Raw genomic sequence first — 14,371 nt, 5'->3', positions numbered from 1 at the left:
AAAATGATAAAGATCATGGAAGAAAAAATAGAGACAATGCTAGGAGCCCTAATACATGGCATCAACAGAATACAAAACATTACTAACAATGCACAAACACCAGAAGAGAAACTAGATAACTGGGAGCTCCTAAAAATCAAACACTTAGGCTCATCAAAAGACTTCACCACAATAGTAAAAAGACAAACTTCAGACTGGGGAAAAAATTTTTGGCTACGACAAATCCAATCAGTGTCTAATCTCTAAAATCTACAAGATACTGCAAAACCTCAACAAAAAGACGAATAATCCAATTAAAAACTGGGCAAAGGATATGAATAGGCACTTTGCCAAAGAAGACATTCAGGTGGCTAACAGACACATGAGGAAATGCTCATGATCATTAGCCATTAGAGAAATGTATATGAAAACTACAATGAGATACCACCGCACCCCAACAAGGCTAGCATTAATCCAAAAAACACAAAATAATAAATGTTGGAGAAGTTGTAGAGAGACTGGAACACTTATACACTGTTGGTGGGAATGTAAAATGGTACAACCACTTTGGAAATCGATTTAGTGCTTCCTTAAAAAGCTAAAAATAGAAGTACCATACGATCTAGCAATCTCACTCCTCGGAATATATCCTGGAGAAATAAGAGGCATCATACTAATAGATATACGCAGACCCATGTTCACTGCAGCACTGTTCACAATAGCAAAAAAATGGAAACAACCTAGGTATCCATCAACAGACAAATGGATAACCAAATTATGGTATATTCACACAATGGAATACTACGCAACAATAAAGAACAACAATGAATCCGCAAAACATCTCATAACGTGGATGAATTCTGGAAGGCATTATGCTGAGTGAAATTAGTCAGTCATAAAAGGACAAATATTGTATGAGACCACCATTATAAGAACTGAAAAAAAGGTTTAAACACAGAAGAAAACATTCTTTGATGGTTACGACGGTGGGGAGGGAGGGAGGGGGTATTCACTAACTAGACAGTAGATAAGAATTATCTTAGGTGAAGGGAAGGACAACACACAATATAGGGAAAGTGAGCACAACTGGACTAAACCAAAGCTAAGAAGTTTCCTGAATACAACCAAACACTTCGAGGGACAGAGTAGCAGGGGTGGGGGTCTGGGGACCGTGGTTTCAGGGAACATCTAGGTCAACTGGTATAACAAAGTTGATTAAGAAAATGTTCTGCGTCTCATTTTGGTGAGTGGGTCCAGGGTCTTAAAAGCCAGCGAGCAGCCATCTAAGATGCATCAATCGGTCCCAGCCTACCTGGAGCAAAGGAAAATGAAGAACACCAAAGACACAAGGAAAGTATTAGCCCAAGAGACAGAAAGGGCTACATAAACCAGAGACTCTATCAGCCTGAGACCAGAAGAACTAGATAGTGCCTGGCTACCACCAATGACCACCCTGACAGGAAACACAACATGGTGAGTCCCTGACAAAGCAGGAGAAAAGTGGGGTGCAGAACTCAAATTCCAGTATAAAGACAGACTTAATGGTCTGACTGAGACTGGAGGGAACCCAGAAGACACTGCCCCTGTACTCTGTTAGCCCAGAACTGAAACCATTCCCTAAGCCAAACTCGACTATAAGACATAAAATGATACTCGTGAAGAATATGCTTTAGTTCAAGTACACACACGAGACTAAATGGGCAGCTCCTGTCCAGAGGCGAGATGAGAAGGCAAAAAGGGACAGGAGCTGGTTGAATGGACACTTTGGAAATCTAGGGTGGAAAGGAGGAGTTTGCTGTCACATTATAGGGAGAGCAACTAGGGTCACAATTTAACGTGTGTATAAATTTTTGTATGAGAAACAAACTGTAAACTTTCACTTAAAGCACAACCAAAAAAAAAAAGGAATAATGTTTCCTTCTGCTTTCTTTACTTGGGGATGTGGAATACAGCTGAACAAAGTTAGAGGTCAATAAACCATGTACACTGGGTCTAATTCAAATTTTGTGTTTAACTTCAGCTGGTCCTCAGTGCTGCTCATTGACTCCTTTTTAGAAATTCCTATGCTGTTTCTAGAGCCCTGGTAGTGTAGTGGTTAAGAGCTCGGCTGCTAACCAAAACATTGGCAGTTCAAATCCTCCAGCCACTCCTTGGAAACCCCAAGGGGGCAGTTCTACTCTGTCCTATAAGAGTCGCTATGAGTCGGAATTGACTCGATGGCAATAAGGTATACTGTTTCCAGACAGTTCAGTTCTTAAACTTTCCCTCACTCTCAACACACGAGACCAACTTCCATATAACTACCTTCCTTCCATATAGCTCAAGGTATGCCAGTTAAGAGCTGTCTGAATACTTTCCTTTTCTCTACTTCACTTCAGGCAGGAACTAGGTGGTGCAAACGGTTAGGTGCTGGCACTAACTGAAAGGTTGGTGGTTCAAACCCGCCCAGACGTGTCTCGAATGACAGGCCCGGCAATCTGCTTCTAAAAGGTCATAGCCATGAAAACCCCATGAAGCACAGTTCTACTCTAGAACACATGGGGTTGCCCTGAGTTGGAATTGACTGGATGGTAACTAGGTACCTTATATTCATTACACTACCTGTGCTCCCCATCTTCCCTCCTATCTCATGGCTGACTTCTTGTACTGTGGACCTTAGCTCCAGCTCTAGAATTCTCTTTGGAGCACTGGTCCTGCATCTCCAAAGAACCTGAATGACCTGTCAACACCTACAACCCAAAAGTCTCATCTCTTCAATTTCTGAATACAAATAAACATCTGCACATGAGTTTTTGTGTGAACTTAAGTTCTCATTTCACTTAGGTAACTATCAAGAAGTACAAGTGTTGCTTTTACGGTAAGTGTAACTTCATAAAAAAATTGACAAATGGTTTTTTGAAGCGGCTATACCACTTTGCATTCCCATGGCAATGTAAGAAAAATGTAGTTGCTCCATATCCTGACCAATACTTGGTACTGTCAAGTTTGTTTTTGTTTTGTTTTAAATTTTAGACATTCTAATGGGCGTGTAGTAATATCTCACTGTGGCTTTAATTTGCATTTCCCTACTGACTAATTATGTTGAGCATCTTTCCAAGTACTTATTTGCCATTTGTATATCTTCTTCAGTGAGGTATCTCTTTAAAACATTTGCCTATTTTTAAATTCGGTTTTATTGCATTTTGAGAGTTCCTTATATATTCTGGATACAAGCCCTTTATCAGATAACGTGATTTGCAAGTATTTTTTCCCAGTCTATAGCTTTCCTAGGAGCCCGGTGGCACAGTGGTGAAAGCACCTGGCTGAGAACCAAAAGGTGGGCAGTTTGAACCCACCAGCCATTTCACAGGAAAAAGATGCAGCAGTCAGCTTCTATAAAGATTTACAGCCTTGGAAACCCTATGGGGCAGTTCTACTCTGTCCTACAGGGTCACTATGAGTCGGAATTGACTCAACAGCAATGGGTTTGGTTTGGTTACTGGTTTATACCTTGTCTTTTCATTCTCTTAACACTGTCTTTCAAAAGCAGATGTTCTTAATTTTTTTTTTTTAAGTCCAATTTATCAATTTTTTCTTTTAGGGATTATCCTTTTGGTGCCATATCTAAGAAATCTTTGCCTAACCCAAAGTCACAAAGATTTTTCGCCTAAAAGTTCTACAGTTTTAAGTTTTACTTTTAGGTCTATGATCCATTTTGAGTTAATTTTTACAGAGCTTGAGGTATGAATATTCTTTTTTTTTTTTTTGCATTTGGAGATTAAATTGTTGCACCAATTTGCTAAGAAGACTATTTTCTCCATTCAATTTCCTCTGTAACTTTGTCCAAAATCTGTTGACCATATATATGTTATATGTGGATCTATTTCCGGACTTTCTATTCTGTTCCATTGACCTATACATCTGTCCTTTCACCAATATGGCACTGTCCTGATTGTTGTGGCTTTTAAAGTCTTGAAATCAAAACTTCACCTTCAAAACTATTTTGGCTATTCCAGTTCTGTGGACTTTCTATATAAATTTTAGAATTGGCTTGTTTGTTCCTACAAAAAATTAGAGAATTGGATTTGTGTAGAATCTCTGGTTTGGGGATAACTCACATCTTAACAATATTCTGTTTTCCATTCCATGAACATGGTACGTCTCTTCATTTAAGTCTCTGATTTCTTTCATCAGTGCCCATACTACCTGTTCTTAAAGGACAGAATAAAAGCCCTTCCTGATGACTCCAACTGGAAGTGATTTCTTCTTTTTCTATATCTTTGTCACATAATCACGTATTATTTTAATGTTACTTAGCCCATAAATGTGTATTAGTTGTATACGAATTGTGACTTCCTCAACTGTATATTCCTCATGAGTGGAGGTTCATATATCTTCAGGAGAGAAACAAAGAATGTTAGGCTATATTTGTAATACTTAACACAGGCAGTGTATTTGTTGTAAAAGGTTAAGAGTTCAATTTTATGTTCCTGTTTCTTTGTGAGCTATATTTCTATGGTATTATCCTTAGTAGTACATATCATCTCTTGCCTGCTGTTGCAGTGGTAACTGATCTTCCAGCCTTTGGTTATGCTTTTTTCCCATTCTTGTTCCACAATGCTGTCAGAGAGACTTTTCTAACAAATACATAAAGTCACCCTTCTATAGCCTTTTCTGATTGTGGCTTTTTCATACCTCCATTCTACTGCAGAGTTCTTTACTCTAGCTCAACAGCTCTCAAATGAGGGTGATTTTGCCCCCCAGGGAGATTTGACAATATCTGGAGATATTTCTGGTTGTCACAATGGGGAGGGAGGGTTGGTGGTGCTACTAGTTCTAGTGGGTAGAGGCCAGGGATGCTGCAAAACACCCTATAATGCACAACACAACCCCCAACAACAATGAATTATCTGGCTCAAAGTGTTAATGCCGATGTTGATAAATCCTGGTCTAGCTGAAACCATTCAACTCCAACTTGAAAGTCTCATCTCTTTCATGAGATCTTCTCTGTCAGCCCCTAGCAAATTAAGGTGCTCTTTCCTGCCAAAGTCTTCTGTACACAGTCCAAATATAGGATTTACCACATTGTGTTGTTCTTAGTTGCCATTGAGTTGACCTGATTCATGGCAATCCCATGCACAACGGAATGAAATGCTGCCCAGTCCTGCCCCATACCCATTATTAGCTGCAGATCAGATCATTGCGATCCATGGGGTTTTCATGGGCTGATTTTTGGAATCAAAATATTTTTTTCCTAGTCGTTCTTAGGATGGAAGTTCTGCTGAAATCTGTTTAGTGACATACTAACACACAAGCTTCAACTGACAGTGTCTGCACATGAGATGCACTAGCCGGGAAAATTCTACCACTGAACCACCACTGCCTCCGTATTACATTTTGTAAAGGGTAGCAAATGTCTGCCTATGGCCATGGCCTTCTTGCAAATGTTTGTTTGTGGCATTGGTCTTTCTCTTTGTATTCCTTTTTAGGTAGGGAAGTCATACTACATAATACATGTTACACAGAAAAATCACAATGGCAGTATTGTGGTGAATGGATTGGATAAAAACACAGCCAAAGGCAGCACTGTAGGGGCTTAAGAAGAGCATAACCAATGGCAGATAAAAGAGACAGAACAGAGATTATAGGTAGTTCCTGACATGAGCCTTCAGAGAGTAGAGCTTCTTTACCTTTCAGGGTTTGGTCTGTTTTGTGGGGGAGAGCTCATTAACTCTTCAGTCTAATGAAAACAGAGACTTCCTCCCCAGAAAAAATGCCCATAAGTACATAATTTTATATTCAATTACAACAGAGTTCACAGACCTGAAACCCATCCAAGAATTCCAGGTAGATTAAGAACGCCCACTTTAGGAACTACGTACAGAAAAAGAAGAGATTTTGAAAACTATCTTTAAAATTAGACGGGAACAACAGTGTGGAGATTAAACAACAGACTGGAAGAATCAAAAAACAAGAGATAAGATTAAGTGGGGTGATTAACATCAGGGGAGTTATTCATGGATGATGACTTTACAGAGAAGTGGGAGATTTGCTGGTGCGGTGTAATGGATTGCTTTTCGTGTGGCCTTTCTAGCCATGGTCTTGTAACTCCCACCCAGGTGACTGGGCGGGACCGTGTGATAGGGTAATTGTAGCCCACCAAGGGGATTGGTCAGTTTTCCAATTCCACTAGGGTTGAAACAAGCCACCCCAGACTCAGGAATGAGAAGAGCCCACCACAACTAAGCCAGGAGAGACCTGCAGGAGATGGTGCAGTAGGCTTCCTGGCTTAAGGAGCGAGAAAGCTGAGTGCCTTAGGGCAGAGACTGAGGGCCAAGAGAAGCCTATGCCCAACCCATGAATTTGGGACTTGCCAGCCTCCACAATCCATGAGCCATTTCCTTTATATGGTTCTGTGAGACACTGCAGTGAAATTAGGGAACCCAAAAATGGGAGGGAAAATGCTGAGGCGAGAAGGAGTAGTTGATGTTAGAGGTGATAGAGTGGTACAGCAGCTTGGAAAATTTGGCCATGTAGGGCATCTTTAACCTCCACCTCACAGGAACCAGCTTTGTGCGATCCTTATAGAAAAAAATTATTTTGTTTAGCTGGAATAGTGAGATCTGGGGAAACAGTGAATTTGGGCAAGAGGATTAGAATTCATGGAGGGTCTGAGGTGAGGTGTAATCACTTTTGTTTTGAATAGACAGAACTAACATCCAATTTTCTAAATTAATTAAATTTAACAATTAAATTCTTAATTTTTCTTAAAATAGCTACTTACTCTTTTTAATGTTAAAAACTTAAAGGTCATTACTGTGGGATATGAGTTATAAGCTCTAATTGTTTAGAATGTGATGCTGTACTCTCATAGTCTTACCATGATTTCTTATTAGTTTCCTTAAAGCCAAGCTCATTTGTAACTTCTGAACAACTGGACATTTTATAATCAATCCTCCTCAGTACTAACTATAAAATATTTAAATGTTAAGTGTGTACTATTCAAGGACTTGATATTGTTGATTAAATATTAAATAAAGACACAACAGTACAACTAATGGAGGTCACCTAATTAGGTTTGTTTATATTTTATCATACAAATCAGCCATCAGGCCATTCTCCATCTTAATTACTCCTTTTAGTGGTTAATTTCCAATTTTTAGTCTTTTCCCTCTCCAAGTAGATAGTTTTTGAGAATTACTCTACAACCAAGTACAAAGTTATGTGCTACAAAATTATTCCACCATGTACTCTTCTCTCAAATAGTTTTGTGTGTGTACATGTCTACATTAAGGTGGCAAAACTTTTTGGATAAAGACTGCCACTTATATATTTTCAAAGAACACCTAGTCAAATTTATCGATGAGTTTAAAATAGACAATCCGTAAGGTGTTTTCTGATCTCAAATGCTATAATCCTGTGACCTACTGAAGGCACAACTCAGCTCTTAACAGTATTTTTTTCAATAGGTGTACAAGGAATGTTTTCTTCCGCCAGTCTAATTAAGTCTAATTTGAGAAATGTTTGAAAGCTGAAAAGAAAACAAAACAAGAAAGATACTTTCTAGGCTTTAAAGACCAGTAAAAGGTAGGTGAAGCAATCATTGCGCTTTGTAGGTATCTCAAACTGCCTTAGCTTACATTTAACCACAACAGGAACTCAAAATATGTGTGCATTTGCTAAAACAATAATTGCTGCATAAATATATTTAACTAACTTAAACAACTGAAATATGGGTTGTTTTAAATCACTCATGACTGGCTTGACATTTGGAAATGGCCCCTCCCAAAGATTTCCCAAGCATCTGCTTCAGTTAGCTTTAATAAATTAAATGAGTAAAGTATTCCGAATAAGGCTGAAGTTCTCATTACCCTGAAACTGTTAAAAATGTTTATTTTGTATAATTGTCTAGTCAACACACCCCCATTTTCTGAAAATGCCAAAAACAACAGAATAACTTAAAAGCAAATTTGAAAGACTCCCATGGGTAACTGGGCTTCCAAAAGCATATGTATACATATATATATGTGTGTGTATATACATACACATATATAAATGAGAATCTTACTGTGATTGAAATGCAAAATTTCTAAGTGTAAACAATTCAGAACGTGGAAATATTTGGATAAAAGCTAACGTGGGAGTCCTTTCCCATTTTAAGACAAATAAGATCGACTGCAAAATAATACTGCAAAATGATCAGCGATGAAGAAAGCGAACCCCCAGAACGGGTTCCCTCTCAGAAAATTTGGGGACGGAGTCCGGCCTGCGCCGGCACACAAGGCGGCTCCAGAGCATCCCAATCATCCCGGGGCGCCAACCTCGCCACAGACCCCCCCCTTGCCGGACCGCTCAGGCCTGTCCTCAGCTGCGGCCTGGTCAGGTCACAAAGCGCCCCTTCTACCGGCCTGGAGCCCGACCCCTACTCACTGTGAGCTCCTGAGGTGGTCAAGGATGGGGAAGAGAGGCTGCAAAGGGTGGACAGATCTGGAGAAAGGGCGAGGAAGAAGGGGGAAAAAACCGTACTCTGATCACACCCCTCCAGTCGCTAACTTCCAAACCTGCGGAGGCACAACACCGGCTGACACGCATCCTGCCCCAAAGGCACTTCCGTAAGCTCTCTAGGAATCCTGGAGGTCTGAAAGCTCTATGGTCGGCCGACTGAGGGGACGGGGGCAACGCGCACCTATCCGGCGCTACGCTTCGGTTGTTTCCTCCCGTTCCTCTGCGTTGCATAGTTGCGCGGCCTCCTGTGACTGTCAACCTCCAGAGGGATAACTGACCTTGGTATCTCCTCTGTCCCGCGCCCCTGGTCCGCTACGCCCGTTCGCTGACGAGTTTAACGGTCCCTGGGGGCAGCGCCGCTGTTGTTCGGAAGCTGGGCCTGAGTACAAGAGAAAGTTGGGTAGCGGTGGAAGAGTGCGCTTTATGGATCTACGTCCGCTAACGAAAAGATCGACAGTTCGAATCCACCAGCCGCGCCTTGGAAACCCTATGGGGCAGTTCTGCTCTGTTCTACACAGTCGCTGAGTCCAACTCAACTGCAACGGGTTTTTTATCATACTAATTAGATTTGCGTTTGGCCCTGTTAGATAACCCTAGTCTTCACTATTCTCTCTACATAAATGTATCTAGTCCTCCCACAAAGACTGAAGATTTCTTGAGGAATTCCTTCTCATAGTTCATAATTGTTTTTTTTTTTTAATCCAAAGAAAAGTGAGCCAATAGAATGCGGAAATTATCAAACAATAGCATTAATATCACACACAAGTAAAATTTTGCTGAAGATTGTTCAAAAATGTTTGCAGCAGTACATTCACAGGGAACTACCAGAAATTCAAGCTGGATTCAAAACAGGACGTGGAACGAGGGATATCTTTGCTGATGTCAGATGGATCCTGGCTGAAAGAAGAGAATATCAGAAAGATGTTTACCTGTGTTTTATTGACTATCCAAAGGCATTTATTTAACTGTATGGATCCTAACGAATTATGGAAAACAGGAATGGGAAGAATAGGTATTCCAGAACACTTAATAGTGCTTATGCGGAAACTACATAGACCAAGAGTTAGTTATTTGAACAGAACAAGGGGATACTGCATGGTTTAAAATCAGGAAAGGTGTACGTCAGGGTTGCATCCTTTAATCTGTATGCTGAGCAAATAATCTGAGAAGCTGGACTATATGAAGAAGAGCACAGCATCAGGATTGGAGGAAGACTCATTAATAACCTGAAATATGCAGATGACACAATCTTGCCTGCTGAAACTGAAGAGGTCTTAAAGCGCTCGCTTACTAATGAAGATCAAAAACTATAGCCTTCAGTATGGATTACACCTCAACATAAAACAAAAATCCTCACAACTGGACCAATAAGCAAAATCATGATAAATGGAGAAAATACTGAAGTTGTCAAGGATTTCATTTTACTTGGATCTACAATCAAGGAATCAAACGACATGGTGTGTTGAAAAGCAAAGATGTCACTTTGAGGACTAAGGTGTGCCTGACCCAAGCCATGGTGTTTTCATTTGCCTTATAAGCATGGGAAAGCTGGGCAATGAATAAGGAAGACTGAAGAATTGACACCTTTGAATTATGGTGTCAGTGAAGAGTATTGAATATACCATGGACTGCTAAAAGAACAAACAAATCTATCTTGGAAGAAGTATAGCCAGAATGCTCCTTAGGATGGCAAGACTTCGTCTCATGTACTTTTGACATGTTGTCAGTAGGGACCAGTCCCTGGAGAAGGACATCATGCTTGGTAAAGTAGAGGGTCAGTGAAAGAGAGGAAGACCCTTAACGAGATGGATTGATACAGTGGCTGCCATCATGGGCCCAAGCATAGCAAAGATTGTGAGGATGGCGCAGGACTGGGCAGTGTTTTGTTCTGTTGTATATAGGGTCGCTGTGAATCGGAACCTACTCAAAGGCACCTAACAACAACAACATGGCACCTAGTAATAGTACACCTTGTATTGTTAAGTATTCAAAAAATAATTGTAACTTATTCTTTTAGAACCATTATTTCCCACGCCTTCCCATTTTAATGAATTACAATCTCTTACAAAACATGCATTGCAGCTTAGCTCTTTAAATGCTTAACCATGACATAAGGTGACCCTAATTTTAATACTACAAAGTTTATAAAACAAAACTATGTTCATTCTTTACATACCCTTTGTATGCAAGCTTTTAACTTTTTAGACTAGATAGGATTTCAGGTGTGGAGGTTGTGAGAAATATCTTTTATTTTTGTTGTTGTTTTGGTCCTACATTTTTATTCCTTCAGGATCTTTCCTAACTACCCATTTATTCTGAGTTCTCAGATGCCCCTCCTTAAACTCTCCATCTTTTTTAATACCATGCTGTTTTTTTAAATTGTGCTTTAGATGAAGGTTTACAGAGCAAATTAGTTTCTTATTAAACAATTAATACACATATTGTTTTGTGACATTAGTTGCCAGCTCTGCAACATGTCAACACTCTCCCCTTCTCGACCTAGGGTTCCCCATTTTGTCCAGTTTTCCTGTCCCCTCCTACCTTCTCGTTCTTGTGTCTGGGCTGGTGTGCCCACTTAGTCTCGTATACATGGTTGAGCTACATGTATTATTATTTGTTTTATGGGCCTGTGTAATCTTTGGCTGAAGGGTGAACCTCAGGAGTGACTTCAGCACTGAGTTAAAAGGGTGTCCAGGGTAAACTCTCCATCTTTATCTGCTCCTGCTGGTAGCCACAACCAATGTTGCTATCGTTTTTCTCCACCCCTAACCCCAAAATAGTTTGTGCATCCAGCAGGACTAAATCTTAGTAGTTTTGATTTGTTTTTAAGTGTTTTGTCAGTAATCATTATAACAAAACAAGTAGATATCAACAAACACCAAGAAGTTATAGTGCTTCTAGACTCTTTCAAAACACTTATTTTTGTTCTTTATTAAAGAGTGCTTCCCTACTGGCTGGGTGGTAACTGGAGACAAACTACAACTCTGCTGTTTTTTTGGTTTTTTTTTTTTTACATTTCAAAAAGCATTTTGTTAACCCAAAGTTGTACACATAGGTAGTTTAGAAGTAAAATAGTATCATGATCTAGGCAAAGATTCCTCAAACTGGACTCAAACCGCACTAATGATAACAGATAAAACTGATAAATTTGTTTTTGTTAACATTTAAATCTTCTGCTCAACAAAAAGCAACATTAAGAAAGTGAACAGAGAAGCCAGAGACAAGAAACTATTAACAATGCATATATCTGACAAAGAAAGCCCTGGTGGTGCAGTGGCTAAAAGCGCTTAGCTGCTAACCAAAAAGTCAGCAGTTTGAATCCACCAGCTGCTCTGTGGGAGATGTGGCAATCTGCTTCTGTAAAGATTTACCACCTTGGAAACCCTATGGGGCAGTTTTACTCTGTCCTATAGGGTCACTATGAGTCAGAATCGATCAACAACCATGGGTTTTTGGTTTTATTGGGTTTATAGCTGACAAAGAACTGGTATCCAGGACACATAAAGAACTCTCAGAACTCAATCATAAAAGGATAAATAATCCAAAATAAATAGGCAAAATATTTGCACATACATTTTAGAAAAGATGTATGAACAGCCAATAAACACATGGTAAGGTATGCAACATCATTATTCAAGCAGAAAATACAAATGAAAACCACAATGAGTTACTACTACACATCCACTGAACTAACTAAAACTAAGAAGATTGACAATACCTAGTGTTGGTGAGGATGTGAAGCAACTGGAACTCTTGTAACACTGCTAAACCAACTGCAATTGAGTGGATTCTGACTCATGGTGACCCCATGTGTGTCAGAGTAGAGCTGTGCTGCATAGGGTTTTCAATGGCTGTGACCTTTTGGAGTAGATTGGCAGGCCTTTCTTCTGAGGCACCTCTGGGTGGCCTTGAATTGCAACCTTTTGGTTAATAGCCAAGTGCTTAACCATTTCACCACCCAGGCGGCATATACCACTGCTACAAAAAAAAAAACCAAAAACAAAAACCCCATTGCCGTAGAGACTCATAGCAACCTCTATAGGACAGGGTAGAACTGCCCCATAGTCTCCAAGGAACGCCTGGTGGATTCAAACTGCCAACCTTTTGGTTAGCAGCCGTAGCTCTTAACCACTATATCACCAGGTTTTCTATAACACTGCTAGTGGGCACTAAAATGGTAAAACCAGCAATCTCATTCCTAGGTATGTACCTAACATATGGAAACATAAGTCCACACAAAGAATGTTCACAGCAGCTTTATTCATGATAGGCAAAAACTGGAAAAAATCCAAATGTTCATTATATATTCCATGCAGTGGAATACCAGTCAGAAATAAAAAGGAGCCACTGATATATGAACAACATGGGTGAAGCACAAAAACATTATGTTAACTGGAAAGCCTTATATGAACATATGTTTAAGAACAAGTTAAACTAATCTATGGTGTTTACCCTTGACTGGTGTGTGGTTACATAGTTGTATACATACATAAAAATTCACTTAGCTGTACATCTAAGACTTGTGTATTTTAATAAATTTTTAAAAAGTAAAATGGTACTCTAAGGTTCATAGTGAAAACCACAAGGCTTCACTCCTCCCTTTTCCTTCAATACCTACTCCTCAGATATAACCACTTTAATTCTTTCCCTTCACTTTGGTGTTTAACTCCATATTCCTAAATAACATGCCAATGCTGCCATTTCTTGATTTTCACATATATTTTATATTGATTGACTTCCTATTATGGAAAACGGATACTTAACCTTCTTAAGGAGTCTTGGTGGCACAGTGGTTAAGAGCTACAGCTGCTAACCAAAAGGTCGGCAGTTCGAATCCACTAGCTGCTCCTTGGAAACCCTATGGGGTAGTTCTACCCTGTCCTACAGGGTCAGAATTGACTCAATGGCAATGGGTTATGGGTTTGTCTTAGTCATCTAGTGCTGCTGTAACAGACATACCACAAGTGGATGGTTTTAATGAAGAGAAATTTATTTCCTCATAGTCAAAGTAGGCTAAAAGTCCAAATTCAGGGCATCAGCTCCAGGGGAAGGCTTTTTCTCTGTCGGCCTTTGTCTCTTCAGTGTTCCCCTGGACTAGGAGCTTCTCTGCGCAGGGACCCTGGTCCAAAGGACGCGCTCTGCTCCCGGCACTGCTTTCTTGATGGTGTGAGGTCCCCCTGTCTCACTGTTCACTTCCGTCTTTTATATCTCAAGAGATTGCCTCAGGACACAATCCAGTCTTGTAGATCAGGTCCTGCCTTACTAACACAACTGCCACCCATCCTCCCTCATTAACATCATAGAGGCAGGTTTACAACATACAGGAAGGTCACACAATACCAGGAATCATGGCCTGGCCAAATGGATACACACATTTTTTGGGGGATATAATTCAAACCATAACAGGGTTTTAACCTTCTTAAACCGCTACTAGAACTAGCCACACTAGGGATTAGAGGACACATTTTAAACTTCCTAGAGTTGTTAGGTACAACAACAATAACAGCCCCACGAGAGCACAGAAAAGCTAGATTCTGGTTGTTCTTACTTTCCCTGTTTGTATCATCAGGGGACATATTTCTAATAAGACTCCTCACGTTTTCTACATCTAGGGACTCATATATGTTCTAATTCTCCTCAGTTGCTCTGTGTTTTCGCCTCAGGGAACCACTTCACATATAGTATATGCAGTAGCACAGTAGTTCTCAATATTTTGGTCTCATGACCTCCTTTATACTCTTAAAAATTACTGAGAACCTCAAAGAGCTTTTGTTTATATCTATCAATATTTGTTGTATTAGTAATTAAAACTTGGAAATTTAAGAAAATATATTTATTCTTTAAGATAACAACAACCCTATTATATGTTAAATAATATTTTATGAAAATTAACTATCTATTTGAAAAC

At 39.8% G+C, this 14,371-nt stretch overlaps 1 protein-coding gene across 4 annotated transcripts in view; it reads right to left on the bottom strand.

Moving 5' to 3' along the window:
- The window catches only part of LOC101358350 (zinc finger protein with KRAB and SCAN domains 8), a 32,366-nt gene extending 23,830 nt beyond the window's left edge, over positions 1-8,536 (bottom strand). For 3 of the 4 annotated variants that reach the window (XM_023741406.1, XM_023741404.1, XM_023741405.1), the window contains exon 1: positions 8,389-8,536. The gene's annotated coding sequence lies outside the window, so the exon portion shown is untranslated. The remainder of the gene's footprint in view (positions 1-8,388) is intronic. The other variant, XM_004387055.2, reaches the window with a different exon arrangement.
- Between the last annotated feature and the right edge of the window lie 5,835 nt (positions 8,537-14,371).

This window comes from Trichechus manatus, unplaced genomic scaffold (genome assembly GCF_000243295.1).
Source record: "Trichechus manatus latirostris isolate Lorelei unplaced genomic scaffold, TriManLat1.0 scaffold00180, whole genome shotgun sequence".
NCBI classification, from domain to species: domain Eukaryota; kingdom Metazoa; phylum Chordata; class Mammalia; order Sirenia; family Trichechidae; genus Trichechus; species Trichechus manatus.
This window is presented reverse-complemented; position numbering and strand designations above follow the sequence as displayed.